This window comes from Sylvia atricapilla, chromosome 2, assembly GCF_009819655.1.
Source record: "Sylvia atricapilla isolate bSylAtr1 chromosome 2, bSylAtr1.pri, whole genome shotgun sequence".
Lineage (NCBI taxonomy): Eukaryota > Metazoa > Chordata > Aves > Passeriformes > Sylviidae > Sylvia > Sylvia atricapilla.
This window is the reverse complement of record NC_089141.1, coordinates 54,285,933-54,299,241: the sequence shown is the minus strand read 5'-3', so window position 1 is coordinate 54,299,241 and position 13,309 is coordinate 54,285,933. Positions and strand designations below refer to the sequence as shown.

At 43.5% G+C, this 13,309-nt stretch overlaps 1 long non-coding RNA gene across 1 annotated transcript; it reads right to left on the bottom strand.

Annotated features, from left to right (window-relative positions):
- Nucleotides 1-2,821: 2,821 nt before the first annotated feature.
- LOC136357773 (uncharacterized) lies at nt 2,822-10,058 on the bottom strand. Its single transcript, XR_010742953.1, has 2 exons — nt 10,028-10,058; nt 2,822-3,155 (listed from the first exon to the last, which is right to left on the bottom strand). It is a non-coding gene; the product is annotated as an uncharacterized lncRNA (long non-coding RNA).
- Nucleotides 10,059-13,309: the final 3,251 nt, after the last annotated feature.

Sequence of the window (13,309 nt, the reverse complement as noted above, 5' to 3'; positions counted from 1 at the left end):
GCCATCTTATTCACTTCAGGCTGAGAATATATCAGAGAGCTGGAGAACCAGGAGGACTTTTGTCCCACCTCTAGACTCTGTGGTAAGAAGATCAGCTGAGCTCATCTAAAATCCTGAGAACCAAAGTGATCAGATCAAGTCAATTGCATCATTTTTGCAAATGCATCCTTGTAAAAAAAGTGTATTTTGCTTTTCATTTAATTCCACTTTCTGTGGGAGTAGAATCCAACTTAAAAAGTATAATAATACCACCACCACCACCAGGAAAAAAAAAAAAAAAAAAAGATCTCTTCTACTCCTGCCCAGCATTAACAAAAAGAACAGAATGTAGTTTAAAGCCGCCATACCTTATTTAAGAGATGCAATTTTGTATTTACCAAGAAATAAGAATTTATTCTTCTTAAAGAGAACAAACAATCATGAATTCAAAACAAGATTAAAATAGCTTTTATAGACCAAGGTTCCTTGCTTGATGGTTTAAAACATGCTCACTTTTCATTCTGAAATCTATCCATAGAGGTTCAGTCAAAGAATTCTTTAATTACACTTCCTGCCTTTTTCTGAACCATGAATAGTCTTGTCAGTCTTGAAGATCTTTATTTATTTACCCGTCCTTCTCAACCTACTTCTTGCAGGAAACTCTCTCCATCCAATGTGACATTTCAGGAAAGAAGGGTGCATATAGGGTCCTTATTGACCAGCAAGTCAATACTCTCTACCTCCCAATTCAACCCCTTCTACATAACAGAAATAGAGGAAAGTGTTAAATAGAAATCTCCATTGTTATTCTTGCTTTCTGTATTTTCCAGGAGAAAAAAAGCCAAAGCGTGAGGTCATCCATGGTTTCCTCCAGAAGAAACATTTAACCTCCACCTGAAGCTTATCATTATTGAATTGTTGCTTTATGCAAGCAAATTCTCTCAATATAGCCCAGTATCTGATCTTGCTCTACCTTGAACATGATAAAAGATCTTGAGAAGGGCTGGTCCTATCTCCATCTCAATCCTGCAAGATCCTGGACTTCTTCCAGTCCAGCATCTAACTGGCATGTGAAATAGAAACAGTGCCTAGTGACAATGATGAATGGTCTGTTCTTGGCTGCTGCCTGCATTCACACTGCTGGATATCCCTACAGTATTTGATTGCATAAACCCTGAAATCCTTTTGTCCACACTAAGGATGTTTGGTCAGCACTACAAGGTCTAAATAATAATCTCTAGAGGAGAAACTGGCAAACTAGTGTCCAATGTAAGCAGAGAGTATACAGAGAAAGTCCACCTGTTGAACAAAACTCACTGCTCTCTCAGGACTATGGCAATCACATGTATGGAAGTATCACATGTATTTGAAGTAAACTAATGATTAAAAACTAAATGAAGTTGTCCCTTTTTCTACCGTCTCCCACCATGCCATGGGGAAAGAAGAGCTCTTGAAGCAGAGATCTCCCTCAAAGTCTGTGCTATATTTGCAAACCCTCTGAGGGCTATCATCATGTGAGTCCACACTCTGACAATATATTTTTCAGGAAAGGGGAACAAAGAAGCAAACAGAAAGGAACCCCTCTTCTTTCTGTGAGTAATACTTTTTTGCCTGCTTATCATCAATAGATTTTGGAGCCTCGAAAAGCAGCATGAAAGAGACAGGTCCTTTCTGCATGTCAGTTCTGCCTCTCTGCAGCACAAGCTGTGAGTCTGCTCTCACAGTCCCCCTGGCAGAGGGGCTATGCCCGAGTGAAGTCTGATGCAAGGACATCATCTTCCCTGAAAGGTCTGAAAAAAACATCCTGACCCCCGCACGTCCCCCTGAAAACCAGGCTAGGGGCAGGAAGAAATGGTGAAATCAGAGCAGGAGAAGGAATCTGAGTTGGAGTTAGTGGGATTTTTCGTATCCAGCACATTTTGTTAGTTTGTCAGTCGCTTGAGGCAGCCACTTTAATAAAAAGCTAGTCAAAGTTTAGGGAAGACATAGCGAAAGAGGTGCATGTGTGTGCATGCTCTTACCAATGCCATGGCTGACAAACAGAGGTTTGATAAAGTACATTTCTTGCTTGCGGGGGGATCTGACTGTACCTTTTGCCACTGCAGAAAGAAAATGCAAAACATGTTTACAAAGCCACAATAAAAACATGCTAATGTGTAAAGGGGCCTTTTTTTGGCACTTAAACCCTGAGAATCTGCCTGCAAACCCCTTCAGTAACTTCTGCATTGAAGGTTCCCATATGAGTTACCCCAGTTAACATTGGAAGGGGTTAAGGAGGAAAAAATCCAAGCTGCAACCCCAGCTTAAACCTGCCTGTGAAAATTGGTCCTGGATTCCTGTGCAGGTGTGTCAGGTATTTTTTTGTGCTTCTGGGCTTGGATCAGCCAAACACCTCTGTTCTAGAAGTCATGTGCCTGCCTTTCTCACCCACTCCTCCACCACACTGATTTCTTTCATGATCATTTCTTCAGCCCATCTCTCCAGGGTGTTCTCAGTAGAGAGAGGGGAGTGAACATGTAATCCCTGGTTGTTGGACCAGGTTTGTGGGAAGGCCTTCTTTTGCAGGAGAAAATCAGGAAGCCTGTGTGAAGCAAAACAATTTTCTGTGATTAGAAAGCAGGCAACAAAACAAGAAGGCAGAGGCTTTCTGGGCAAAGCTTCTCCAGGGAATTGCTGCAAGATACAGTCCCAACATAAAGATGCTTTTCATTTACAATCATAGAGTCATTCAGTTTGCCAAATCCACCAATAAACCATGTCCCCAAGTGCCACATCTACTGTTTCTCCAGGTACCAGTGTGTGTGCTTCTGCTCTTGATAGAGTAAACAATAATCAGGCTGTATTTTACTTCACCCACAATGTATTTCTAGGGCTTTACTTGCCATTAACAAGTGCAGAAGTGAGTGGAGTGTGCACACATCTCAGCACACATACAGGAAAGGTTCATCCAGCATCCCAGTCTTGGAGCTGTCTGCTGGCAGGAAATAGTCATCAGTACCAGAAACTTGACATTTTCTTTCCCAGAGCAAAATCAGAAGCATTGCTCCACTGACATGCTGTCCTCTTCTGCTTGTGCAGGCAACAAGGCTAGGGCTGGGAACTGCAGCCTGTGTGACAAAGCATCTTGATGGGTGATGCAGCTGGCAGGACTTGGATAGGATCCTTCCCCTCAAAAACTGCAAAAACAAGACTGGTTTAGTTTGGAGCTTTAGTTCTGGTTTAGCATTTGATAAAACACACGGCATTATAGTCAGGAGAGCCTGCCTCTCCCCCTGAGATGCTGCCCAAGGAGTAGACAATAACAAGTAGCATTGATTTATTGCTGCAGAGGAGGTAGAGAAAGAGGAATGTAATAAATGCTGAGGAGATGAGAAATGCACCCATTCCCTCACCCCCTACACACTCAAAGGCACTCTGGAGAGGGAGAGGAGGTTATCTGCCATGAACCAGCACATTGCTGAAATTCTAATGAAACAAGAGTCAAAGCAGGTAGGAGGTGGTAGAAATGCTGAGCTTTATGCCCATTTATCATCTTCAAATGCTGAACCCGAGTTGGAGAGGAATGTCAAGAGAAGGGCACTCTATTATTTGCAAAAATATTTTGTAAGAAGATAGAGCTAGCTATTTCCTATGCATAATTAGAATAAAAAAGCTTTATTCCAAAACAAAGCAAAACCCGTCTTTGAAGGAATACTAATAAGCTTGGCAGAAGAGACACAAATGTTAGAAAACACTAATTTAAAATTATCTTTGATACGCTAACATATCTCCCATACATACAAGAATTATGCAGATATGGGTTGGATTGCCTGATCAGGTAGTGTTTTCCCACACAGCTCCTTTCTTCAGTACACAAATTAGACCCACTTTGCGGCTATGACAGCATCTCTACTTCATGTTATTCCAAAAGCTGGAAGGGAATAAGGAACAGGACACAGAAAGTACAAAATTACATCCTTGGATATGATCCTTTGTTCCAAAGAGCTGGGAAATACTGTTAATCCAGGCTTCTCATAGATGGATTCTAATTGTGTCCTTTTACTTTCTAGGTGCCTGACTTCCAAGCCCAGTGGTTTGATGTGCAGAAATGCTGAGCTCCCAGTCTCAGCTGAGACAGGCAGAGAGATGCTTCAGTGATTCACACCCTCGTGTCATACAGCAAGTGCTCTGAGAAATCAAGTCCCGGTGGGTTCAGACTTGGCAGCTGCAGTGCTGACTTAGATGCCCACTTGCCAAATGACAGTATCATGATATCTCATCACAGAAAAGTTCTGCTAAAATGAACCAGCTAATGGCTGGGGAGCTCTTGTTCTGCAGTGGCAAGCACTACAGAAAATCCCATGAAGAAAACATTTCAGGATTCAAAGAGCATGGTATAAATCAGGAATATACTGGAAAACAACAGATTGAAATAGTGCTTGCCAGCTGAGACATGTTTTTCTAGTGCAGAGTATGAGGCTGAAGGAGTTTGAATACATGAAGAAACCCCAAGTACGTGTGTGCAATTAAAGATGAAATTAAAGGGAGTTAAGTACTGTTGCATGACATCCACATGACTTATCAGCAGGGTAAACACCATGATGTTGAGATTTGCCAAGGCAGCTAAAAGACCACACCTGTGGGGTGAGAGCTGGCTCTTGCAGTATGTGGCAGATAAAACATGCTGTCATCATTGGTTTCACACATAAACACTGATGGCAGTGGACTGGTGAAATTTGGGAACTAGCACAGTCCAGGCTATGGACTAGTGCCTTCTCTTGGGTGCAAAACTTTAAATGGTTACCCTTGTACCTTCTGCCTCATGCCCTAGGACTTGGCTCACTACAAACTTTCCCCAGTCTCAACAATTCAGTCCAGTTCTGTAAAGTCTGGTGTTTGTTTGGCTCATTCTCCTGGTTTTAGTCATGATATACTGCCTGTGTCACTCCACCTCACCCAGACCCTCCATCCCTCTTCCACAGTAACCATCAACTTGAGTTGTGCCCATAGAGTCCAATTCCTTGTCTGCTGTGTTTTCCTTTCTCTCATACAATTTTTTCATCTCTTTTCATTCACAGAGCACTGGAGAGTTTCAAAGGGTAAGTCATATAATTTTTTTAAAAACCAATCTTTTCCCTCAATCTAAATCTTGGCCATGAGGAACAACTAAAGTAAGTTTTCCTCTCCACCCTATCTGAAGTAATTCAGCCTTAGGCAAACACCTGGACTGGAAAACTTTACTCCCAGTGGTCAAATTTTGGCAACAATGTAAATGACTGGTAAATGAGAAATCTTAATAAAATGCAAAACTCTCAGAGCCACCTGTAAAAACCTTCAACTCTAGACAGAGCTGAGCTGCTTTAGTGCCCCCAGCCTCAAATGTATGTCCTGGTCATGTGTTGTGTATCTTCAGCTCAGAGCTGGGTATGCACCAGCCACCCATTCAGCTCTGTCACCCTTGTTTCCATCTAAAGGAAAGCTGCAGTGAGCTGGATGACAGTAGGGCCAGGACCCCCTTGGTTCTGTTCCCTGAGTTGGGTAGATGTGAACCCCAAGAGTCGCTCCTGAACGCTTGAGAGACCTACTGACATGTCCCAGTGAAGATAGTGGCGGAGCCATGGACTTTTCATCCACAGAGGCAGGCAGGAGTCAGTACCTCAACCCCTAGGGACCTGCAACCCTAACAAGGCCCTGGGGCTACATGGTGGTGACCAACATGCTCAGCAAGGTCCTGCTGTAGGGTGTGAAACCAGTGCCCATCCATTTCTGTGAACAAAGTGAACACGCAGTAGTGTCATGCCTTCAGCACACCATATTACGAGCTAACATAACATTAAACATTAACTGGAAAGAAGTGAAGGTTTCCAGCTCTTTCTCCTTACTGTGGACCTACTCTCTGGCCTTGAGCATAATGTTAAATTTTTCTGGGAACCAATTTCCTCAGTTAATAACATCTGTGGTTGGATGCAATGAAGATCGATTTATTAATGTTTATGTAGCATGGGAATGTCCTTGAGGGGAACACTCAGGGGAGAACAGCATTGTTGGTCTTATCTCCTCCAAGCTAGTATCTAACACATCTGCTTAGGGTAACTCAGTCCCACATCTAGCCTTTTGCTAACTAGAAAGTATAGCAGTTTCTATAGCACAATGAAGCATTGGAAGTAAACCGAGACAGGGATTTATAGCTGCATTTTCTTGCAGTGTGTTATAATAGCCAGCATTATTTAATCACAGAAACATGATCTGGCCACTGCTAACTAGCTTTGCTCAGGTGCGCTTGTAAATTTAATTTGAGTTCTTCTACCTTGTGCAGAAGTTGAATGCAGGCTAATGTGTGTGCTGGAAAAATAACAAATTGTATTATGGTATAGAACAGGAAACCTTTCAGTTTCACAATAAAATAATACAACTCGATGCATGCAGTATTTATATAGCACCATTCAGAAACATATTTAAAATCTTTATACAAACCACTTGCATGCTATGCCACAGCCAAGATGTCAAATCCTATTAAAGAGAAGAAAGCCATTGTAAAAACAAGTCCTCAATACACATTAAACAAAGCATTCATTGGAAGAGGAGCTGACCAACAATTGGACCTATATAGCTATTATTAATACAGGTCCTGATAAGAAACCGGATCCATGGCATTAAATATTTATCCATTATGTTCTCCATATAAACACTAGTATTGTGTGTTCTATTTTAAAAACAGTGTCCTGAATGGCAGAATGGATGGGTCTGGATGTTCTTTTCTACTTGCATTATCCCAGCAAATGAAAGATGAAAAAAAGGAGGGAAAGGAAGGTGGAACAGAGACGAAATGTGTGACAAACTCAAATCCTCTGCCTCGCTATACCACCTGTGTTTTGTCCATGGTATCCAGTGCCTGCAATGCTTGCTGCTTACTCCATTATGTAAGTTCCCTCAACCACCTCCTGACACATTTCCATTGATTGCCCACATGGGTTTAAGCATTTCTACCCCCCCTGCACTGAAAACTTTTCCAAGGCAGCTGAGGTACCAACCACAGTAATAGGTCACGTGGTAGGAGGAAGCATGTTTTGGGCTATGCACACCCCTCTGCATCAGCTCTGGGTCTGAAAGACCCCTCACAGCCCACTAGGGTGGCAGAGGTCCCTGCTCCCGGGTGAGAGGGGTGAATGCTCTTATGGGGCTCTGGCTTAGAGAGGCACAGGCTCCTTGGCTGCTGCATGATGTGGCTTCTACACTTCTGCCTTGGCAATGCACCTGTGTTAGGAAACATGGGAGAAAGGGCAGAAAGAAACCACCATACTCGGAATGTGCTGTTCGGTAGTACAAACAGCAGTGAGGAGAAGAGAGGACAAAAAACTGCCCTTAAAGTCTCATCCCGTCTTTGTTGTAGGCAGCCTTGCTGCTGCCTTCAGAATATTTTTACAGTCCAAATGACTAGAGAGTATCTGTGTTGGATTTATCATATAAACAAAACAGCATGTGCCTAAATAGTACGTCTAGCCCTGGAAACAGAAACAACCTAGCTTTTCATCAACTAAGAAGCTGGAGAATAGTACACAAATATTAAGTATTACTGACTTCTTTTCAGATGTGGCTTATGAATAAAACTGGATGCTGGTTCACTTGGGTTCCTGGAAAACCTTATCTCTAAATTGTAATGTCAAATTAATACAGTAAAGGAATTTATAACTTGTGTTTCTCAGAGGTTGTTTAACAGCTTGATAGCTTGCCAGCAATGCTTTGTCATTCACAACTTCCCACTGGCATTATCTTAAAACTAATACCAACAGCCAGTTGTTCCAGAGAGCATAACTGAAATGTGCAATACTGGGAGACACAGCCAACACACCAGTTCCCACTTCATGTGCATTTATAATTGCACAAGAAGTGGTGCTTATTGTACAGTCATCTCTGGTGCTCTCTGAGATGATTCACCTTCTCTCACTCTGCTACGCCATGTTAACTTTTACATATATCGTCTATCAGCATGGATATCCAGGCTCATCCTTTCTGAGCTTTTTTGCTGGGATCCTTTAATTATAGCCTGTCTTTGCTCTAGGCTCTTTCTATAGCCAGAGCAGGGAAACATGCACCTCATGGAGGCGGTTCTGCTCCTTGGTGGGCTGAATCATTGCTGGAAGGCTGCACCCCCTCCCTGTTGCTCCATTGACTGGGGAAGGAGCCCCAGGCAGGGCTGGCAAGCCTGCTGTGTTCCTGCCCCAACCAGCCCTCCCTGCTGCTGCCGGTGGGCTGAGAGGAGACCTTGGAAGGTGTGAAAGCCTTACTGACGCTTGTCGGGAGTGACTCAACCGCTGGCTTGGGCAATTCAGTTAAATAAATAAATTTACACAACCAAGCCCAAGATGACTTAGGTGGCAGCCCCACTCTGAGTTGGAGAGGTGCCCCACCAAGTCCTGGAAGCTGCAGTCAGGCTTTCCCAGCCTGCAGTGGCTGAACTTGCACAGTCAGTGCAAGTCACACAGCCCCTGACGCCATGCAGGGCTCTCCCCAGGCTGTTTCCAGAGATAGCCCTCATTTCACCTCTCCTTCCATCACAGCGCTTTGCCTTTGCTTGTTTCCAGGGTTCACTCCCAAGTGTTTACCACCTCCCTGCTGCCTGTTTCCTCAGCTGCTGCCTCACACATGCTTCCTCCAGTGTTCTCTGGGTACACCCTCTCCCTTGAGCATTTCTCTCCTGCATTGCTGGTGCTCTTTCCCACCAAGCACTATTTCACCCCTGAGTTTCAGACAGCCCTCCAGACATTCACCAGACTCCAATTTTTGGGGTCATGTCCTGGAGAAAGCATCCACTGTCTCCAGGGACCTTAAGTCCCTTCCTCAGTCATGGGGAAGATGAGAATAAATCACAGAGCTGCAGCACTGGCTTTTGGCTCCAGCCACAAAGAAGTCTATGGTAGGAGAAAGAGACTGGAGCAGCCCAAGGGCGTTACAGATATTTTCAGGAGTAATGGCTCCCCAGCACTTTGATACATGGAGTTACCTTCTCTAAGCCTGCTAAACATCTGATCTGCACTGTTGCCCCATCCTGTGTCTTTTGCGTGTGAGGTAGAAATTATTTTCCTTAACTTTAAATGTCTCTAAAAGGAAATAACTCTAGGCTGGAAGTCTCTGCTTGTTACTGTAAAGTTACAGACAGGGACTAAGGGGTTTCTTGTGTAGGTGTGCATGCTTAGGCATACCATTGTATGCTTTAGGCATACAATCCTAAAATGCCAGCTGGTTTGTGGAGTGAAGTGGTAAGTGTTCTTCCACACAGGGTGTAGGATACTGCAGGCGTGTGACAGCCCAGTCCCCTCAACCTGGGATGCAACACGTCCTTTCCAGAGTAACAACAAACCAAACTATGTACTTTCCACCCCAACCTTTACTCTTTATGTCTGCCATCAAGTCTAGAACAACTCAGATAATCTATAGGCAATCTCTTGTCCACATTAGGGCTAAGTTTATGGTTCAAGCACTATTTCCCCCTTCTGGTCTGGGCAAAAGATGAAGAGCAGGATTTCTGCCTCTAGTCTGAAAAGACTAGAGTCAGACTTTCATCCTTCCTGAAGAGTTGACTACAGTAGCTATACACCACAAGGGGGTTATTGAAATTACAGAGAAGGAACTCAAGGCTCAGTGTTTGAGGAGCATTGCTCTTAGAACTACAAAGAGCTCTGCAGGGCCTATTAATAGATTTGGTCACGGCCCAGTGCAGCTGTACGCCCACTGAGCAGGACAGCATGTTCTAATGGTGTTTAGTTGGCTCATTACAACACCAGCTCTTTTTTTTACCCCCATGTTACTACTTCATTTCCCTCCTGCTGTTTCGTGCTGCTGATTGATCCCAAGCTGTGGGTAGAGGAAAGAAATGTATTTATGTTACAGCATAACTAGTCTATACTGTCAAGTTAAAGGTGTGTAATCGAGCAGGGCTGCAAACAGAGGGCAGGTGTATTTCATGGCAGCTTCATCTCTGTTGTTTTGCTCTGATGAGGAGCAAACCAGTGTATGTGGGTGGGTTGGGGAGTGGGAAGGAGCAGGTCAAAGCACTGTTTGTGTGACATACCAATGACAGTCAGTCAACTCTTGCACCTGCATGTCAGCCTCGGTCTGTCAGAAGCACCAGAGCCTGAAAAAAAACCCCAAAACGTAACAATGTCTGCTTTAGTAGGGCATGCATGTGTGAACACCAGCAACACTTCAGCAGAGAAAAGGTTCCTCTCTGATCATGGATGAAACTGGACCAGTGTGGTTACTAGTCCAAAATACAGCACAACAAGGAAGATCCTCATTATCCTGATTTGTCAGAAATATATATGCTGTCCTCCCTCACCTCCAAACCAACTTTCCAAGCTTGGAAAATCTCTCTATGCTTGCAAAGATCAGCCTTGCCCAGTCCACATAGAGTTGAAAACCCCAGTGTCATCATGTTGGGGCTGTGGAGATCAGGCTGAGGTGGCTTGGTTGTTGGTGATAAAAATAGAGGGTAAATCCGGTCTTGTAAGCAGTGTTGGGCACACAATTCACTGGCAAGGTAGGCCACTGTAGGCCAATGCTTTGTGCTTTTTTGGGTCCACTCCCTGCGTGGGCAGAGCTAAGAAATCAGAATCACAGAATCACAGAATAGCCCGAGTTGGAAGGGACCCAAAAGGATCATTGAGTCCAACTCTTAAGGGAATGGTGAATACAGAGATCTAATACCCTGAACTGGGAATATGTCCCAGTCCAGAGGACCACCCAGGGTCACAGAGAGTGATGCTCTGGGAGCTGTGTCTGGCTCATGTTTGGCAGTGCAGGATCTGTAACTTTCTTCAGTGCGTCAGAACACTTTTGCAAGAACCTCTGACTCAGCTATGAACCTTACTGTCAAAATCCTTGCACGGCATGTTATCCTTAGGAAAACAAAGGTTTCGCTTGGTCCCAAAATGGATATATTTGAATCCATATACACCTGGAGTCTTCTGACAGCAGCACCTGTGGTGCAAAAAGCTGAAGAGGTGCAAGATCCAGTAGTTACCTTCTTAACCACACCTTACATGTATTCAATAGCATCACAGCATCAGGTTAAGGTGACATTTTGAAGAACAGCTCCAAGCTCCTTTTGCCTTTTCAGAGCTGAAGGAGTAGTTAGAGCAAGAGAGTCATGGGAGCCACAGCACCAGCAGAAATGGCTGGTGCTGCTGAGGTCCTGCAGCAGCAGAAGCACAAAGTGTCACAGCAAGCATCTGGCTCTGGCATGCCACAATTAACAAAGCAAGAAGGCACAGAGAAGAGCTCTGTGGCAAATTCCTGGCTGGGAAGCCAGGATGTGGCAACACTGTGAGTTAGCCCTGCTGTGATAACTCCAGAGACGCATGTTCCTCCTCTAAGATAAACGTAAGTTTGTCAGTGCACATGGGATAAGCTAGCTGCCTCACATTTTCCATGGAGTATGATTTCAGAGACCAGGCAGTCATGCTGGGAGCTGCTGCTGTTCTAGAAGGTCACGCCCAAGTTTGCCACAAGGTCACTTTTTCACATTGCCAAGCCTACACAGGGGAGAATAGCCAAACCAAATCAACAGAAGCATGCAAACAGAGTGTCTCAGCCTGGGCGCCCTCGTAGTCACCTCAGCACAACCCCATGGGTGAAGAGTGGATGAGAAATGAAAAGAGAAAGGCAAAGAGAGAGAAAGTTCTGTGAAGTAGAAAGGGGAAGATTTTGGGCTTTTTTCAGTTATTGCATGGGGCTTTCTGTTTAAGATAATTATTTTCAAAATACAGCTCTGCAGCATGAGCTAAATGTCCTGTTGTTCTTGTGGGATATTTAAAAGTGACTCATTAAATATTTCAATAGCAATGTATTGTTCCAGAGATGGAAGGCTTGACAGTGAAAGAGAGACTTCACTAAAAATTAGAAGCGAGTGGCTTCAGACACACAAGTGCCTACAGCCCAGTAGGCATCTTGAAATTTAGCTGTATATCTGTTTTTAAAAGTTTGGCTTTATTTACTGGAATAAGTTGGCAGTGGCCTCTTGATTTCCACTGAAGTAAACAGGTTGATACTGGAAGAAGGAATTAACTTCACTATGCGTATTAAAAAGAAAAAAAGAAGAAGAAAAAAAAAAAAACCCTGGCAGTTTTGATGTGGGAAATGTCTTCTCCCTGATATTAAGAAATACTGTAACACTGCCCCTCCCTGTAATTCCTGTACCAAGACTACACTTTGTATTTCAGGTATAGCACGATGTCTGGAAAGATGAAGTTCAGAGACTTCAAGAAGTGACGAATTCGTCATACCCCCTCAGGACTTATTTCAATGCTTAATTAATTGCTCTTAAGATGTGCACCTTATTGCTAGCTGAAACGTAGCTATCTTCAGCCTCCAGCCATGGGATCTTGTTATGTGTTGCCTGGTAGATTAAAGAGTCTCTGCAATAAAAATCTATGCAAAAAAATCACTTGTTACAGAATAAAAATTGGGTGAGGCATATCAAATTACAGGTTTATAGGTCACAGGAAGGTTTTTGGATAATTTTGTGCTGATTGCTTGTAACAAATGCTGACACCACATTTAGAAAAGAATGATAGCTCTTCTTGGTAATTAGGGAAGCCTGAAGGGCCTGAACATGAGTACAGTTTCAGATGGACTGTAAGCCTTAAATTTGGAGGACAGTTTCCAACACTATATTTTTCTTGAATGGTTCTTCTGGGTTTCTTATCTTCTTTGCCAGGTGAGTCACTTCCAGTGAAAAGTACAATTATTACAAAGAGCTCAAGAAGAATTAACAAAAGACATGGGATTGTTCTCCTCTCCCTAAAGTGAGCTAAAATCACAGCCTTTGCCTGGTCAGGGTTTGGACACATTTGGAACATATTCACTCATCACACTCTGCATTCTTCTTGGAAATAATACATAATTACGGAGATCTAGCCCCAAGTGGAAAAGGCTGTTTACACAAGCACACACAGCATACAGAAAATAATGCTTTTTACATGCCTGCTTTAGAGATATTTAACAAGTTAATTTCTTTTTATTTCACTTGAGGTCTGTCCTAGCATGCTAGTAGCTGGGCTCTAAATTTCTGCCTTACAGGGATTTCCAAGAACATTGTGCTTTTTATTGTTGTTTTCTGAATCTCCTCCAGTTTACTGATGTCTTTTTGTACTGAGGCACCCCTTTGTCCAACAGCCATGGAAGGAAAACCAGTAACGAGGTAGTTGCTGTGCAGCATAACAGTTTTCAATTCCTGATGCAGGAAAAAGGAAAGTCAAAGAATAGGATGTGTGACACTGAGAACTGTGAAGCCTCCAACAGCCAGAAAACATCCTACAATAATAGAATGGTTTGGGTTGGAAGGGACCTTAAA